General features: G+C 48.3%; 1 long non-coding RNA gene across 1 annotated transcript; it reads left to right on the forward strand.

Annotated features, from left to right (window-relative positions):
- Window positions 1-10,988: 10,988 nt before the first annotated feature.
- On the forward strand, window positions 10,989-14,526 carry LOC147999966 (uncharacterized). The gene is made up of 3 exons (XR_015641048.1): window positions 10,989-11,435; window positions 12,006-12,062; window positions 13,375-14,526. It is a non-coding gene; the product is annotated as an uncharacterized LOC147999966 (long non-coding RNA).
- The last annotated feature ends 1,644 nt before the right edge of the window (window positions 14,527-16,170 follow it).

The raw sequence follows: 16,170 nt of genomic DNA on the forward strand, positions 1-16,170 counted from the left end.
TGTTGAAGTGAAGAAGCAAGAAACCTCAGCCCCCAGATGCTTTAATTTGATGACATACATTTTAAGAAGAAATCGGGTCCTTTCTCCCCAACTCTTTTCAATAACTGGTTAAGTTAGTCACCTGATAAACAGAATTAGCCTAAAGGGTTTATCCATGGCTCACTCCCACCTTACATGTTTCCCTACCCAAGAAGCAAGCAATTTTCAGGAAAATTGGAAAACCACACGTATCATCTTCTCTTACACTTTATTTCTAAATGCAAAACAATTGAGGCAAGTTGGGGTTTGGCTGGAAATTTGTTAATAAATATTTCAAATTCGCGCTTCTGCGGTAACTCAGAAGACTCTCCCTAATATACCTACATACAGTGGAAGAATTCAGGGTTTGGCGGTATCACCCAACAGAAGCATCAGGGAGTGACATTGTCACAGGCATCCAGACCTTCACAGCCCCCAAGAGACACCTGCCATCCTCAAACAGTTATGGAACAGAGGGAGAAACACCCCAGTTTAAATATGTTCTGCAGACAGGATCCTTAGGTAGAAGAAAACCTCCATTTCAAACTGTGAGAGCTTTCTGTGTGTTCTTGCGCTGGCAGACCACGTCCAGCCTCTATCCATTGTACTGGAAACAGTGTAAGAAGCACAGCTACAGCAAGCAGGTCTCCAAAGCCAGCAAGCTACAGAGACTCCACTCCTGAAGACCACACACAGGCCAGGGAGAAGAGAGCATCTATAGCCTGGCTAGTTAGAAGTTTCATGTTAGTTTCATGTTAGTTAGGAGAATAAACCAGGGCTGGAGAGGCGGCCCAGCAAGTAAGAGCTGAAACTGCTCTCCCAGAGGACCTTAGTTACACTCCAGAACCCATGTGGGATGGTTCACAACCACCTAAAACTACAGCTCCAAGAGAACCAACTCCCTCTTCTGGCCTCTGTGGGCAATTGCACTTAAATGTGCATGCCCACATAAAAATAAATCTTAAAAAGTATAGAGAATAAACCAAAGGCCCGCACCAACTGGCAATTACGCTAAAGTGATTTTTTTAAAAATAGAATTGAAAGTATTTTCCAGTAAAACTCTAACGCGAAGGCTTCCACACTAATCAGTAAGCCCAGTGTGGCGGCACACACCTGTAACCCCAGCGCTGGATAGGCTGAAATGGGACGGTAGTGAGTTCAAGGCCAGCCTGGACTGCACAGTTTCGAAAAATCAAAAGGAAAGTATGGAAAGGTAAAATTCATAACTTGGAAGCAGAAATAATAACACACACTAAGAAAAAGAGAAGGAGGAAAAGAAGAGGAGGAGGAGGAGGAGGAACAAGAACAGGAAGTGGAGGAGGGGGAGGAGGAGGAGGAGAAGAAGAACAACAACAACAATAGCAACAAGAAGAACAAGGAGAAGGAGAAGAAGAGGACGACGACAACGACGATGATACCAACTAAGAAATGACAGCTGTGTCTTCTCAAAGCCCGGGAAAGTCTTTGAAGTTTCAGGAATGACAGCAGAGAATCCATGAGCCCCCACAATTAATGAGCACACTTTATGTGTATACCGATGGATGAATTTTCTAAAGAGAAAGTTCATGGCTTTCATTGGATTCCCAAATGGTCTGACTTGCACGGACTTATAGACACTTAAGGCGGTAGTTGTTTACACATGGTAAACAACTAGTGTGCCTATGTCACATTACTGTTCCTCTTTTTATCCCATCCCCCCCACACACACACCCCCGCCCCACATCATTGTAATTAGGAGACTCCTCTCTGGGGAAGGCAGCTTAATGTAGAAGGCAAGAACCTGACTCGCCTGTCTGCAGCCATCTGCTACATTAAAGAAGACTTCCTGTGGCTGGAATCCAAAACATGAAATTAAAAGGGTTGCTTGCACCCAGAGTCGTAAAACAAAGAGGCTCTCCACAGCCGGGCTTGGAGGGAACATTCATCTCTCTCTGGTTTAAGCGGCATCTGTTCTCTCCTGCTGGCGAGCACCTCCCAGTTAACTCCACTAACTCCCAAGGCTCTCTGTCTTCTCAGCTTACATCCTCAGAGACTGCATCTCAGAGGAGTCAAACCATATGTGCACCGCACTTCAAATCCAGAACAGCAGGTGAAAATCTGGGAGTGTGAAGGAACTGAAGAGAGGGAGGAAGGAGACAAAAGACGAGTGTCTCCAGGAAGGCTTCCGCTGTCTGCAGTGTTAAATCACAAGAGTTCTGAAGCCAGACTGCTGGTTTGAAACAGGTCCGGCCATATAACTTCTATAGTGTGACCTTGAGAGGGCTACTTAGCCAATTCCTACTTCTGTCCCATGGCCTATAAAACAGAGACAACCGGAATATCAACACAATAGAATTAGCCTGAGTATTAAATGCCTGGAGCCTTCAAGGCACCCAGAATAGTGGCTGACACATGGCAAAGGCTAAATGGTGTTCTGCCTCCTGCTGATATGCCAGAAATCCCATATACTCTTAGCAAATGCATTAGTTACATGAAATGTATTCACTTTACAGGATATTAGATTATTGTTTCTCAACATTGTAATAGGTGATTCATTCATCTGAAAGGTCTCTGATATCATCTGTTGCAAAGTAAGTAGATAGATAGATAGATAGATAGATAGATAGATAGATAGATCTAGAGAGAGAGATAAACAGAGACAGAGACAGGGCAGACAGAGACAGAGAGACATTGAGACAGACTGAGAGATGAGAGAGAAAGAGAAAGACAGAGAAACAGAGAGGTGTGTATTCTTGGGGCCTGCATATGCTAGGCAAGTGCTGTACCTACCATTAAGCTATACAATTTCTAAATGGGTGTGTTTAATTCAAAGGTGGCTAATGAACTCCAGACACTTAAATCCACCTTCACCCACAGCTTCCCTACCATAGGGCAGTAGTTGCAGAATTATTTTCTGCCCTCTTACCTCCTGATGCTCATTCTCCTTTCTCCTCTGGGACACCATTCCCTTCCTACTTTAACCCCAGTGCATACTGCCTAGCCAAGAGGTGGGGCCCAGGGCTCAGGAGGTTAGCATAGCATCTTCTAGGCTACTGTGATTAGCTCACATATGGACAGTAAGCTAACAGACACATACCATCCCTTAGGCAGATGAGAGATGTCAGGATGTCAAGAGAGAAAAAAGTCTTCCCTCTCACTGTTTGTGCTGGTTCTGAGGCTAACAGTGACCATCTTGATACCATATGGAGGAAATCTGTTTGGAAACGAAGCCAACACAGAGAATCAGAGCCAAGGTAACAAATCCTGCCAGAGTCTGAGTTTCTGGATCCAGCTTCACCTGAGGCTTCAGAGATGCTCCTTAGACTTTCCCTTTCCAAATACTTTAGCCACTTGGGTCTATTCCTGCGTGTGTTTTGTGTGTGTGTGTGTGTGTGTGTGTGTGTGTGTGTGTGTGTGTGTGTGTGTGTGTGTGTGTGATGTGTATGATGTGTGTGTTTCTGCATGTGTGCATGTGTGTTTGTGTGTGTGCACACATGTGCATGCACACATGTGTTTGTACATGTGTTTCTGCATGTGTGCATGTGTTTGTGTGCACACGTGTGTATGTACACATGTGTTCATACATGTGTGTGCATGTGCATGCATATGTGTTTGTGTGTGCATACATGTGTGTATGCATGTGCATGTGTGTTTCCGTATGTGCTCTGCTCAAGTGCATGTGTGAGCGCGCAGGGTTCAATGTCTGTTGCTGTTGCAGTGCTCTGTGTACCCTGGGACTCTGAGCCCAGGTCATCAGCTTTGAGCAGCAAGCACTTTGACCCACCAGCTACCCCCTCCCCACCAGCCTCCTACAATCTGCTTTTGTTTCTGCAAGATAAACTTCCACCTCTTGGGACATCTACCACCATGGCAGGCTCACTGGGTTTGTTAGGCACAGATTCGAACTTCTGATGTTTGACACCCTACCCCCGCTGCCTGACCCTGCCCCAATCCTCCCTGCAGCAGGAGATGGCGATTCTCCACGTCCAGCCGTGATGATAGAATGTGTTGACATGTATGAGTCTTCTGTCCGTCCTTGCTATGGATGGCACGAGGTATCTTATACTGTGGATGGTGGGATTTGCTTCCTTGCCTCTTAGGGGAACTTGCTGTGGTGACTTGGGCAGAGAACATGGTGGGATACAGTTGTTCAACGTGTTTGATGCTTCCAGGGAGAGGTCTTTGCTACCTACCTTTAGATCAAGCCCAGAGCCAGACATAGTGACGCTTACTTAGAATTTCAATAGTCTGGAGGTTGAAGCAGGGAGATGTCAAGTTTGAGGACAGCATGGGTCCCCTAGTGCACATCCTCACACATACGATGGAGTTGACATCAACAGCTCCCTACATGGAGCCACTCGACAAGCTGTCCGAGCAGATTCACAGCCACGTGAGGGAAAACTCATCTCGCTCTACAGCGCACAGAGACTGTGGTTCGCTCTGTGGCGGTGGTCAACCAGACCCTTTGCTGTTATTTAATTACTTAGCCCTAAAGTCAAGAGGAAGGTAAACATGTACTGACCACCTATCAGGTATTGAGCATTCGTTAGACATCAAGGATAAGGTATAGATAAAAATCTAAGTGATTATGGTGTCTGTGTGTCATTTTAAAAGATCTATTATTGTCCCTTCAGCAGTTGTGGTGGGGTGGGTGGATTTATGCACATAAGTGTAGTTGCCCAAGGAGGCCCGATGCACGCTGGAGTTACAGGGGGTTGTGGGCTGCCGACAAGGTACTGAGAGAGCAGGAAGCACTGTTAGCTGTTAAGCCATCTCCGGGTCATTCTTTTTGAAGTAGAAAAGCAGATAACTCTGAATATGTAACACGGTAGTAGGGACCTGGCAGGAATCTAGAACCTCAGAGGGAGGCTAGGAGAAAAATCAAGGGGCTGCAGAGAGCCTGTGGCTGCCGTGTGGCTGCCGTGTGGCTGCCGTGTGGCTGCCGTGTGGCTGCCGTGTGGCTGCCGTGTGGCTGCCGTGTGGCTGCCGTGTGGCTGCCGTGTGGGCAGCCCCCCCCCCCCCCCCGCTCTCAATCCAGCATCGAGACTTGGAGCTCCTACTTGGAAACTACCTCAGATTCACCCTCTTGTCCTCATGTCTGACGTCAATCAGCCCTAGATCCAAGCTTAGCTCACTATTACGTACCTGTGAGCTGTCTGCTGCTTCTAGCCTCAAAAATTTAGGCGGAAATGTTAGCCCTTCAAGGCCTCTCACTGGATTTAAGATCAAATCCAGAACCCCTCCCACAGCCTGTCCAGAAGGTACCTTCCCACCCTCAGGTGCCACTCGCTCTTAGCAAATCAGAGCCTTTGTGCACATGGCCCCCTGTCCCTCCACCGTGGAAACTTCTGGAATGCCACGCCAGGTACCAGAGAACTCTCTTGTTACTTATCAACCAACATCTCCTCTTAAATATGTGTTTCTCACAAAGGCTGTCCCTTGCCACCTCTGTGTTCCCTCCCTCCCTCTCTACCATGTCTGCGTTGTGGCTCTCCCTTCCATGCTCAGAGAACATCCAGTTCCTGCCTTGCTGGGATTCGTGTCTCACAGGTCAGGACTTGATCAAAGTCTGCATACCCCACTGTAATTAAGTTCTGCTTCACGACTAAATGCAGGCCCTCAATTACTATGTACTAAGGTGTGACTCCCTTCTTCCTGGGACAGAAAAATCAACCTTTAGATTTAGCATTCATTCATTCATTCATTTATGCATGCATGTGTGCAATATAAGAGTATATGTGCAAAAGGGTTAGGAGATGGCCTGTCCAGAAAGTATTTTCCACACAATCTTTAAGACCCAAGTGCACATCCCCGGTACCCATGGAAAGAACTCGGCATAGCAGTTTGTGCCTGGAATCCCAGCACGAAGGGGCTGAAGACAGGAAGACCCCTTGGGCTTTCAGGGCAGGCAGTCTAACTGGATGGACAGCTCCAAGTTCAGTGAGTGAACCCCCACCTAAAAAAAAATAGGGTGAGAAGTGATTAGGGAATATAGATACCCAAGATCAACTTCTGGTGTCCACAGCTTCACACGTGTGTACACGCACACTCACCACACACACACACACACACACACTCACATGCACTCTCTCACACATATACTCACAACACATACCCTCATACATACATTCACACACATTCTCACACAGGCTCACACACTCACATACACACACTCATGCACACATTCTCTCACACACAGTACACCAATGTGCATGTGCACAAGCACACCTACTCACACACTGTCTCACACGTACACACTCACACTAATGCACATGTGAGCACACACACTCTCTCACATGCTCACACATACTCATATTACACACATGCACTCACATATATGCTCTCCCTCACACACACAATATACTAATACACATGTGCACGAACACACACACACACACACACACACACACACACACAGAGGCAATGACTCCTATCTGCTAGGCATTGTGCCAAGCAATGGGGCTTGTGCTAAATGAGGTGTCAAACATCAAGCATACAAAGGTGTTTTTCCTGCCCTAGTGACACTCCCAGTCTCCCAGTCTCCCAGTCTCCCAGTCTCCCAGTCTCCCAGTCTCCCAGTCTCCCAGTCTCCCAGTCTCCCAGTCTCCAGCTTCCAGTCTCCTGGGCATGCTTGCTGTGTTTTGTCTTCAAATTTCTCAAATATTTCATGTGAGAACTAGAAATGAGAAAATCAAAATCTGTCCTTTTCAATCTGCCAACCCGACTGTTTCCCCCGTGGAGCAGATGAGTGGAACCTTTAAGGAGCTCCTTGCCTGGCAAGGGTTAGCCATGAGTATGGACCATTCAGTTGAAAAAAAATGCAAAGTAATAAACTTTTTCACCCCTAAGTAATGAAACCACTCACTGTCGTCATTCAAATGCTAAGTTTAATCGGACTTACTGTAGACAACTCTTCCTGAAATATGGACTTTAAAAAAGGACCTTCAGGGGCTGGAGAGATGGCTCAGTGGTTAAGAGCACCGACTGCTCTTCCAGAGGTCCTGAGTTCAATTCCCAGCAACCACATGGTGGCTCACAACCATCTGTAATGGGATCTGATGCCCTCTTCTGGTGTGTCTGAAGACCGCTACAGTGTACTTATATATAATAAATGAATAAATCTTAAAAAAAAAAGACCTTCTGGATTGGTGTGATGGCAGAAACAGAAGGACCATGAGTTCAAAGCCAACCTGGGTTTATAAAGAAACCCTGTTCAAAAAGAAAAAGGGGGGGGGGGAAGGGGAGAGACAGGGAGGGACAGGGAGAGAAGGACAACCATCATCCCAAATTTACAGTTACATATTTTTTAGATAAACGCACATGTATTGGAAGCTTTAAATCACAGAGAATAAACTAGCCAAGGTCAGCAGGCAAAGCAGCATCTTACTCACCACCTCCCCGTGCATGTGGGAGCGATAACGCGCACGGAGCGCGCACTCGCTCGTTCTGCTCCTGGACTTCACGGAATCCCACAGGACACCTACAACTGCCCTACAGCTGCCAATGCTGCCGTCTTCACGATCAATCAATTAATTATTTAATTAAGAAGCTATAGTACGGACCACAGTTCTAGACTGGCCCGCACGCAGCTTCACAGGTGGTTTCGGCCCTGCCTAAAAAGACTCCGTAAAAGGTGTCTTTTCACGGCTGGAGACGTGGCTCAGTGGTTATGACCACTTGCTACTCTTCCAGGAGGCTTGAGTTCAGTTAGGTCTCACAGCCACCTGTAACTGGAGTACCGGGGGACCGGATGGCTGTCCCATCTCTTGACCCATCCCTTTCCTGATCTTATATGTCTCTTCCTTCTCGGGGAGGACAGATCGATTCTTAGGAATCTTCTCTTGGCACTTGGTATTCCAGGAAGTGTGTAAAAAGAAAAGGCAGCTGAAGTGCCAGGCAGTGAGGGGTCGGATAGCCTTTTCACACGCACAGAAAGGGGAGCTCAGGGGAGCTAGTTCTCAAGTACACCCAGGTAGTCAGAAACAGAGCTGGAACCCACAGCCGGCTGAGCCTAACCCACTGCACGACATCGCCAACCCTCTTGGCTCAATGAAACTCAGGACCACACTCAACTCTTTACTCCAACAAAATGGTGTCTGTGCCGAGTGTTAGGGAGTCTCGATACTCTGAAAACAGAGCTGGGAAAAGGACAGGTTACTAGGCAAAAGAGTAAATAAATAAATGTGTTGGCGCACATGACTGCAATTTGTAAGCAGAATCCGTGTCATTTGGTGGCGGCAAAGTCATACAGAGCAAGTAGGCCATAAAACTTGACTCTAACAGCCCGGCGAGGGCCCTGAGCGAGATTTAAAGGCCCTGACCGAGTGGAGCCCGTGTTCCGACATGTTTATCTGGGGGGAAATAGTGAAATAGTGAAACCTGCTTATTCTCTTTGCTCGGTGGCTCATGCTTCTGCCGCTGTACTGTGGACAACGTGTGGGCGTTACTATCATGCCACATTAGAGACGATTTGGACCGATGCATCAAATCAGGGAATTATTCAAAGTCAGCGCTGGCTCCTTGGCGGTGTAATGTCTCCACAGCAGAGAGGAGCCACCTGCAGGGTGCAGCCTGGCTGAGATGGGAGCAGCTTCCTCAGACCCGGGCTCCACAGAGCACCGCTGTGCTCACTATATGCTAAACCCTGAAGTTCGAGTTTTTGAAAAATAAAATAAAATAAAGGAAGAAGGTCACACAACGTCTCCACTCTGCTGTGTCGTGATGGAGTAGAAGGAGATTCCAGGTCATTTTGTTGGAATCAAGAACCCGTGTGAGTTCAGTGGACCAACCTGGCTCTCATGACCCTCAAGTCAGAACAACAGTCAGCTGGGGTCTGCTTCCAGTTTCAGGGCCGCAGGAAAATGGGTGTTCCTTACGCATCGTGAAATATTTATTTTACTTGCTTCTGGTCGCTGGATGAGATTCTATTCTGATCTACGGTATTGCCACTTCCTTTCTGATTCACTTATTCCCTTTAAAAAACATTGCCGATTGATTGCCCTTTAGGGGCGAGGTCCTTGGGATGGCTTAGAGAACAGTCCATTCAGGACCCCTGCTCGCACAGACTACTGCAAAAGCCAGACACAAATCGCTCTACGTCCAGTCTGCCCAAGGCAACCCCCCACCCCGCACACAGCCCCCCACACCATCCCCACCCCAGAGCCCTGTTTATTTTCCTGACCGTCTTTAGATCTGCTAAACTTTCCAAATACTGAGCTCTCCCCTTCTCACAATGTCACCACTGCCGCGGCCGCCGTGCTGTTTCTTTCAGCTTGAGGAACCCACTGGAGCCAGATCCACAAGGTCATCGCGTACTACTTCATCAGTGATACCCGCCAGCTAAGCAAACAGGGAGAGCAGTTTCTAGATTCAGGCTCTAACACTGAGTGGCTCCTGCAAACTAAACTTAGAGACTCTCAGCAGCTTTAAGACAGCAACCATAACCATTCCCTGCTTTCACATTAGACTGTTTTTATGCCTCGAGAAGGAGTGGTGAACGTGGGCTTATAGCGGCAAATGAGGTACGTCGCAAAGATATCTGGGGGTGGGGATATCCTTGCTTATATATCATATAGGCAATAAATGGGCTTCCTTAGCCAGAAAGTCCTTCTAGTCCCCCAGCTGACACAGCTACCAGGCTTCTAGAATAACAACAGCCCCCACAGTGACCTTTTCTCCTTTTATCCCCAGAATTCTTGGCAGTTAGAACTCTATAAAGAGAAACTCCGCAGGCCATTACTTACTGCCCAAAATGACGCTCTCTATTTGATAGAAGTCCATGCCAAGTTGATGTTCTAGTCAGGAGTGGCTTCTGCCACTCTCTGCCACCTGCAATCTGTCAGGAAGATCACATCGGCCCTCGCCTGGACCGCTGTGGCCAGAACTGCTTCTACTTGGCTAAAGCCAACCACGGATGCAAAAAAAGAAGTGGTTCAGGTCACTCTGCTGGTGAGGCGGTTGTGTTGTGAGCATGGCAGACACCATGGACTTCCTGCACCCCCACCCCAGCCAGACCAGCACACAAAGCCAGAGCCAGGGCATCTACTTCGGAGAGATAGCTTTTACCTACGTAAGGCAGGCATTGCCTTCCACTCACTGACACACTGGACAGGCTTTTATTCATTCTCTACTCTGTGTGTGCACATGTGATACACACACACATAGACACCACACTGTCATGGCACGTGCCAGGCACAATGGCAAGTAACACTCGACCTGCTCACTTAGACTGTATAACTCAGCTGGAGGAATGGGGCAGTGGCCAAAGAGCCTCACTGTGTAAAAAGGAACACGAGACAGGAACAGCTACAAAGCCAGGGGAAGACCTGAAAGGAACAGGTATAAACTAAGTAAGGAGGATGTCTGATGGGCATAGGGATGAGTCTTCTAAGCAGAGCAATCCCAGAAACACGAGCGATCATGGCGGTGACTACGAGAAACCAGACAGCTCACAGGGTCAGAGAGCAGAGTGAGGGAGCTTGCCCAAGTGAGCAGGGTAGGTCAGTCAGTGGCTGGAGCCTACCAGAGGGTTCCAGAACCGTCCCAAACTGAACCAAATGTCAGCAGTGGTCAATCCTTTTGGGTCTTAGGCAATTACTTTGATAGTGTGTGAGGGGGTGGGTGCAAGAGAAAGTGACCACAGAGGGGGAGGTGTCAGGAACACACGGGCACTTAAACACCAGCCTTAGTCTTCATCTGACCTTTCAGGGCAGTGCCACTGTCTTACCCATGACTTCTACTCAGGGCCATCACAAGACCTTCCCTGCCCTCTCCCTGTCACGTATTGAACACCTACTTGGCCTTTCTGAAGCCTTGTAAAATTCCTCTGCCATGCTCTGGTCTCCTACCTGCACACCTGCTGATGGGCAGAGAGAGCATGATCAAGAAAAGGAAGAAACACTGAAGACAGGAGTAGGAGCAGGGAAGGTAGGTGGTGGAGCACGGAAGTCATGTGGGGGAGCACGGAAGTCATGTGCGGGAGCACGGAAGTCATGTGGGGGAGCACGGAATGCAGGAGTAGGAGCAGGGAAGTCATGTGCGGGAGCACGGAAGGCAGGCAGAGGACTGAGTGGCTGTTTTCAATCTCCCGAGAGTAATTTTCCTTGAAGGGAAAGTCCGGGAGGCACACCCCCAAAGTTAACAGCAAAACAACTTGTGTGCACAGGGCGGGGGGCCTACGAGTTAATTACAAAATGCTAAACAATGAGGCTGGAGCTAAGCCCACGCCCACACAGTTTGCTCCTACTGACCTACAGCCGAGGATTTGCTTGCCTGTGCTTTGTTTCAATTATGGGGGCTTTAGTCATTGAATTCAGGCCAGCGTTTCAGGAGGGCTGGAGCCCAGGTACATTTTCATTTGGTGCCTGGCCTGTGAAAGGATCCTCTTGTCCACCATGCCCTAAGGAACGTCCCCAAGTCTGACTCAGAAAGGCTCCCAGGTAAGGAGTCAGCCTATCAGGGGTGAAGCCGGGATAGACATTTCTCTTAGGTAACATCGTAAACATCTCGTACTTACCTTTGAACTGGAGGGAAATCCCAGACAGTCCAATTCCAAGGACAAGACTGGATCCTCTGTGATGGGGCTGCCTTTGAGGAAGGCAGAAAATGTAACCACGTGATCCATCCCCTGATCCGGACCTGGGGATTGCACTCAGGATAAAGGCAGGATTCTCTTGCCTTCTGGCATGGAGAAAGGATCAGGTACCCAACCACTTGCTACTTGGAATCAACATCTGGCCCTCCTACGGTAGAGACCTGATAGGACATGCCAAGCTAACACTTTTACATATGTAGATATTTTTATTTCGAGGACCCCTTGCCTGTTTCAGAGCTTATGGTTGCCCCAGGACCTCTTATAAACACACCATCCATCACACAACACTGGCGGAAGCAGCTAAGTAGGAAATGTTCTCGGGGAGGAGAAGGCAGCTTCGCCTAGGAGAAGGCTCACTACTAGAAGCTTCTACCCTTGTAACCGGCTAAGCCTCCATCTCTATTCCATTCCTCAGACCAAAAGAAATCTTTCAACTACTGCTGTTACTGGGAGGTCAGAGATAGGAAAGAAGGTAAGAGACGGGGACAGAGCAGGAACTGAGCAGTGTGGGCCACTGCTCCTATTCCTGGACTCTGAGGGATGGTTCTTTCTCAGTCCCTCCTCACGTATGCAGCCTGGGGAACTCTGTCAACAGATGCTTTGGGTTGGATCCGAGACCGATAAATAAATAAATAAATAAATAAATAAATAAATAAATAAATAAATAAATGGTGGGGCGATGGATGCATCAAGCCAAGGAGAATGGAGAGAAGGAAGGTTAGCCCCAAGCACAGGGAAACATGAGAGAAGGCTCTTCCTGACAGCCAGGGGTGTGGTACATGTGGGAATGGGGTCAGGAGGGGCTTCAGGGTCACTTCGAGGGAAGGACTTGGGGTCTGTGAGGGTGACAGAGGGTTGGGTTATGTGGCAGAGAGGGGAGCTCAATGCTTTGAGTCAATGCTCTCTGGGTTGTAGAGGGGAAAGGTGTGGGCATCTGAGCTGTGTGTAGCAGCCTGGGTTTCCCAAGGAAGGAGGAAAGCCAGATTATGTGGACAAGATACACACGGTATGGTACCAGGCAGCCTGGAAGCTTAGACTTCTGCACAGTAACAGTGACAGTGACAGTGACAGGATGAGCTAGGCTGGCCATGGCACACTCTTATTGTGCTTATTCAGACCCAGTCCTAACTCCCACTGTTTCTTAACTAGCAGGCGCTTGAGCCCACCCCACTCTGTTTCCCTCTTATCAAAGGAATGGCTGGTTAATAAAGAAGAAGGTCGGGGTTGGGGATTTAGCTCAGTGGTAGAGCGCTTGCCTAGCAAGCGCAAGGCCCTGAGTTCGGTCCCCAGCTCCGAAAAAAAAAAAAAAAAAAAAAAGAAAGAAAGAAAAAAAAAAGAAGAAGAAGAAGGTCCAGTCCTGTGAAGAGTTCTTTAACCTGGATAAGTCCCTCTCCATCCATTCCAAATAAGATGAGCAGAGGCTGTGCCCGTGTGCACATGTATGTGCCCGCATGGCATATGCATGTGTGCATGTGTGTGTGCGGGTGTGCCTGTGTATATATTTACATATGTGTGCATGTACACTGTGTGTGCGTGCATGTGTGCATGTGTGTGCATACCTGCGTGTGCACATGTGTGTATGTGTGTGTGCATGTGCCTGTGTGTGTGCGTGAGTGTGTGTGTACTGTGGTGTACATGCTGTGCATATATATATACAGACATGCATGGGTAGTAATGTTGACAGTCATGTGCGGCTCCACAGGAAGATTATTTTCTCTTCCTCATTACCTCCCCTTCTTATCTGTATCCCCACCTCTCCATATCCCTTGTTGCTCCAACCCCAGCACCAGCGTCTGCTTGGAAGATCCACAATATCTCCTCCATCCCTCCTTGACCCTTCGGATGTGTCTTACACTGATACCAATCCAATCTTTTCAACCCCACCACCGTCTGGATGCACAGCCTTCAAATTGTCTCACGCAGCTGTTAGAAGAAAGAGAAGCCGTCAGGCCATGACCTCCAGCTCTACCCCTTCGTTTGCCTTTTCTCCTCTGCTTCCTGAGCCCCATTGGAATTGGTTTTCCCTCTGACCCTTGCATCCTGTGTTTTTTTCGCTCTCTCCCCAGAGCACGTGCTCGCCACTCGTGTGCTCCTCCCTTCCCACTGCCTGCCCGCCAGCTCCCACATCATGTGTTCGCCATAACTTCCTGTCCTCTGACTCCCACGTCACGTGTTCATCATGGCTTCCGGTCTTCTAGCTCCCACATCACGAGTTCGTCACAGACTCCCAGGTCCCATGTTTGTCAAGGCTTCCTATACTAGAGCATTGCCTTCGCTCTGCGTTCCCAAATAGCCTCTTTGTTTTCGGAACACAGATTGATTGGGTGGAAAGTTGTTTCCCTCCTTCCGCACTTCTGGGAGTTAGCCTGGGGTCCAGTCTCTAACAGGTACTGAAAGAAAAAAAAAAGGTTGTTTGAGTATATAAATGAATGGGAACATATGGAAACTACTTATTGGCTCATTAATTTATTTAATGAAAATTTGATAGAGTGGCTACTACAGTATGCCAGGCACTGCTGTTTACTTCACAGCAGATTTCAGATTCCTGTCTTCGAGGGGCTTATGCTATGGCGAGATACGAAGACATGTGCATGATAAAGACCGATTAGCTAGTCTTTAGAGTCATCTGGGGGGATTTTAGAAAATGCTTTCATGAGATCTGACTTTAGGAAGCCTGTAGGGCATTTTTTTTTTAAATTAGTGATTGAAATGTGAAGGCCCAGCCCACTGTAGGTGGGTACACTCCAGGCAGGTGGTCCTGGGTCCTATAAAAAAAGGTGCCGGGCAGCAAGCCAGTAAGCTGCAGCCCTGCAAGGCCTCTGCATCAGCTCCTGTCTCTTAAGTTCCTGCTCTGTTTGAGTCCCTGCCCTGACTTCCTTCAGTGATGGACTGCTTGCTACCTGGAAATGGAAACCAAATAAACCCTTTCCTCCCCAGCTTGCTTTTGGTCATGGTGTTTTCACCACAGCAACAGAGACCCTAACTAAGAAAGTAGCTTAGATGAGACAGGTGATACTGTGTAGATAGGTGACAGACAGATGTCTCTTTAAAGATTTTGATGTGTGAGGCAACATCCAAAGCCAGAGTAAAAGCCAGCCAGGTCAGGAAAGGGAGGAGAGAAAATTCTGGGAAAATGGCACTGCTTTGAGAGGCAGTGGAACTACCAGGACATTTCAAGACACAAAAGAAGCCAGAGGCAGACCTGGGTCCATCCTGCCCCTCCTCCACTCCTACAGTGACCGTGTGGGTGGGGCTTTGGGACAGTTTTTAGAGTCAACTTTCTGCTTCCTGCATGGTTTTTGAGCTCCTCCTGGGACCAGACAGCATACCAGGTGTTGGGGATGGAGGGCTCAGTACTGAAGAGGAGAGCGGGCCCACAAAACCAAACCACCCTTCCCTCCAATCCGGTGTCTGTCTTGTCCAGCAAGGTTCCAAGAATAGAGCTAAGTGGGGTAGGAAGCTGGGATCAGGTCGAATGGGCTCTCTGATGGAGAAACTGCAGCACCCCGGAAGCTCAGTGGTTTGATTATAGACAGTTGATACATTATATTACATACAGTCATACATATGTAGTTATGTATATTATATACTGTTATACACACACACACACACACACACACACACACACACACACAAAATAGACCAGTTAGTGGTCTATTATATCCAACTGAACAAGGAAACAGGTTTAGATAATGTCTCCTCCCATCAGTGAGGAGAGAAGGCATGGTGGATGTTTCTACCCACACTGACCACATCCACATATAGAACAAGGATGGCTTTGTCATTTTTCTGAGCCTGAACCCCTGTGAGTATGGCAGGGAAGGACGCTTTGCCCCGCTCCCATGGATCGGATGCTTGACATTGTTGCGCACAGAGCAGTCAACAGCACACATTCGCTCAGGGCTGCTCCGCTCTCACTCGGGGCTTTGTCCTCTCCCCACGAGGACCCCTTCATTCTATTACCAGGGCAGCCACTGCTTCCCAGATCACCCCTACCTCTGTGCTTCATCCTCCAAGGTCCACAAACTCCCCGACAGCTGGGAGGATCTGCAAACCCCACTTGTCTGAGCATGCTGCCTTCTGGATTAAAAGCGTCCAACAGCTCTCCCTTGGCTGGAGGACGACTTCAGTCCCCGGCCTGCCATCAGGAACCAAAACTTCTTTACCGTCTTATCTCCCACCCCTGTCTCCTTAGGAAATGAACACTGGCTCACCTACACCATCTGTACAACATGCTGGGCCCTCTTCTCGTTACTGTGGGCCACCAACCCTGTCTTGGATGCTCCCTGTGTAGGGAATATCTCAGAGTCCCCAAACAGAACCTGTGGAGTGACATTGTTCACACACTGCTGCATTTGTCACTGGGACTGGGAGCTCTTTGAGACTAGGACATAGCTCAGCTTCCTCTTTCTTTCCAGTGTCAAACGACATCAATGCCAGACATGCTGGTTTTTAGTGTCCAGAAACTAGACTCAGAGTCCAACCAGCCAGTCAACGTTTGCTGACTAAGTAGGTTCATGGGGTTCTCTGCTGCTCATGGTATCCCCCAAATCTAGCATTGGGCTTGGCACAGAGCAGGT

This window comes from Rattus norvegicus, chromosome 17, assembly GCF_021556685.1.
Source record: "Rattus norvegicus strain SHRSP/BbbUtx chromosome 17, alternate assembly SHRSP_T2T, whole genome shotgun sequence".
NCBI classification, from domain to species: domain Eukaryota; kingdom Metazoa; phylum Chordata; class Mammalia; order Rodentia; family Muridae; genus Rattus; species Rattus norvegicus.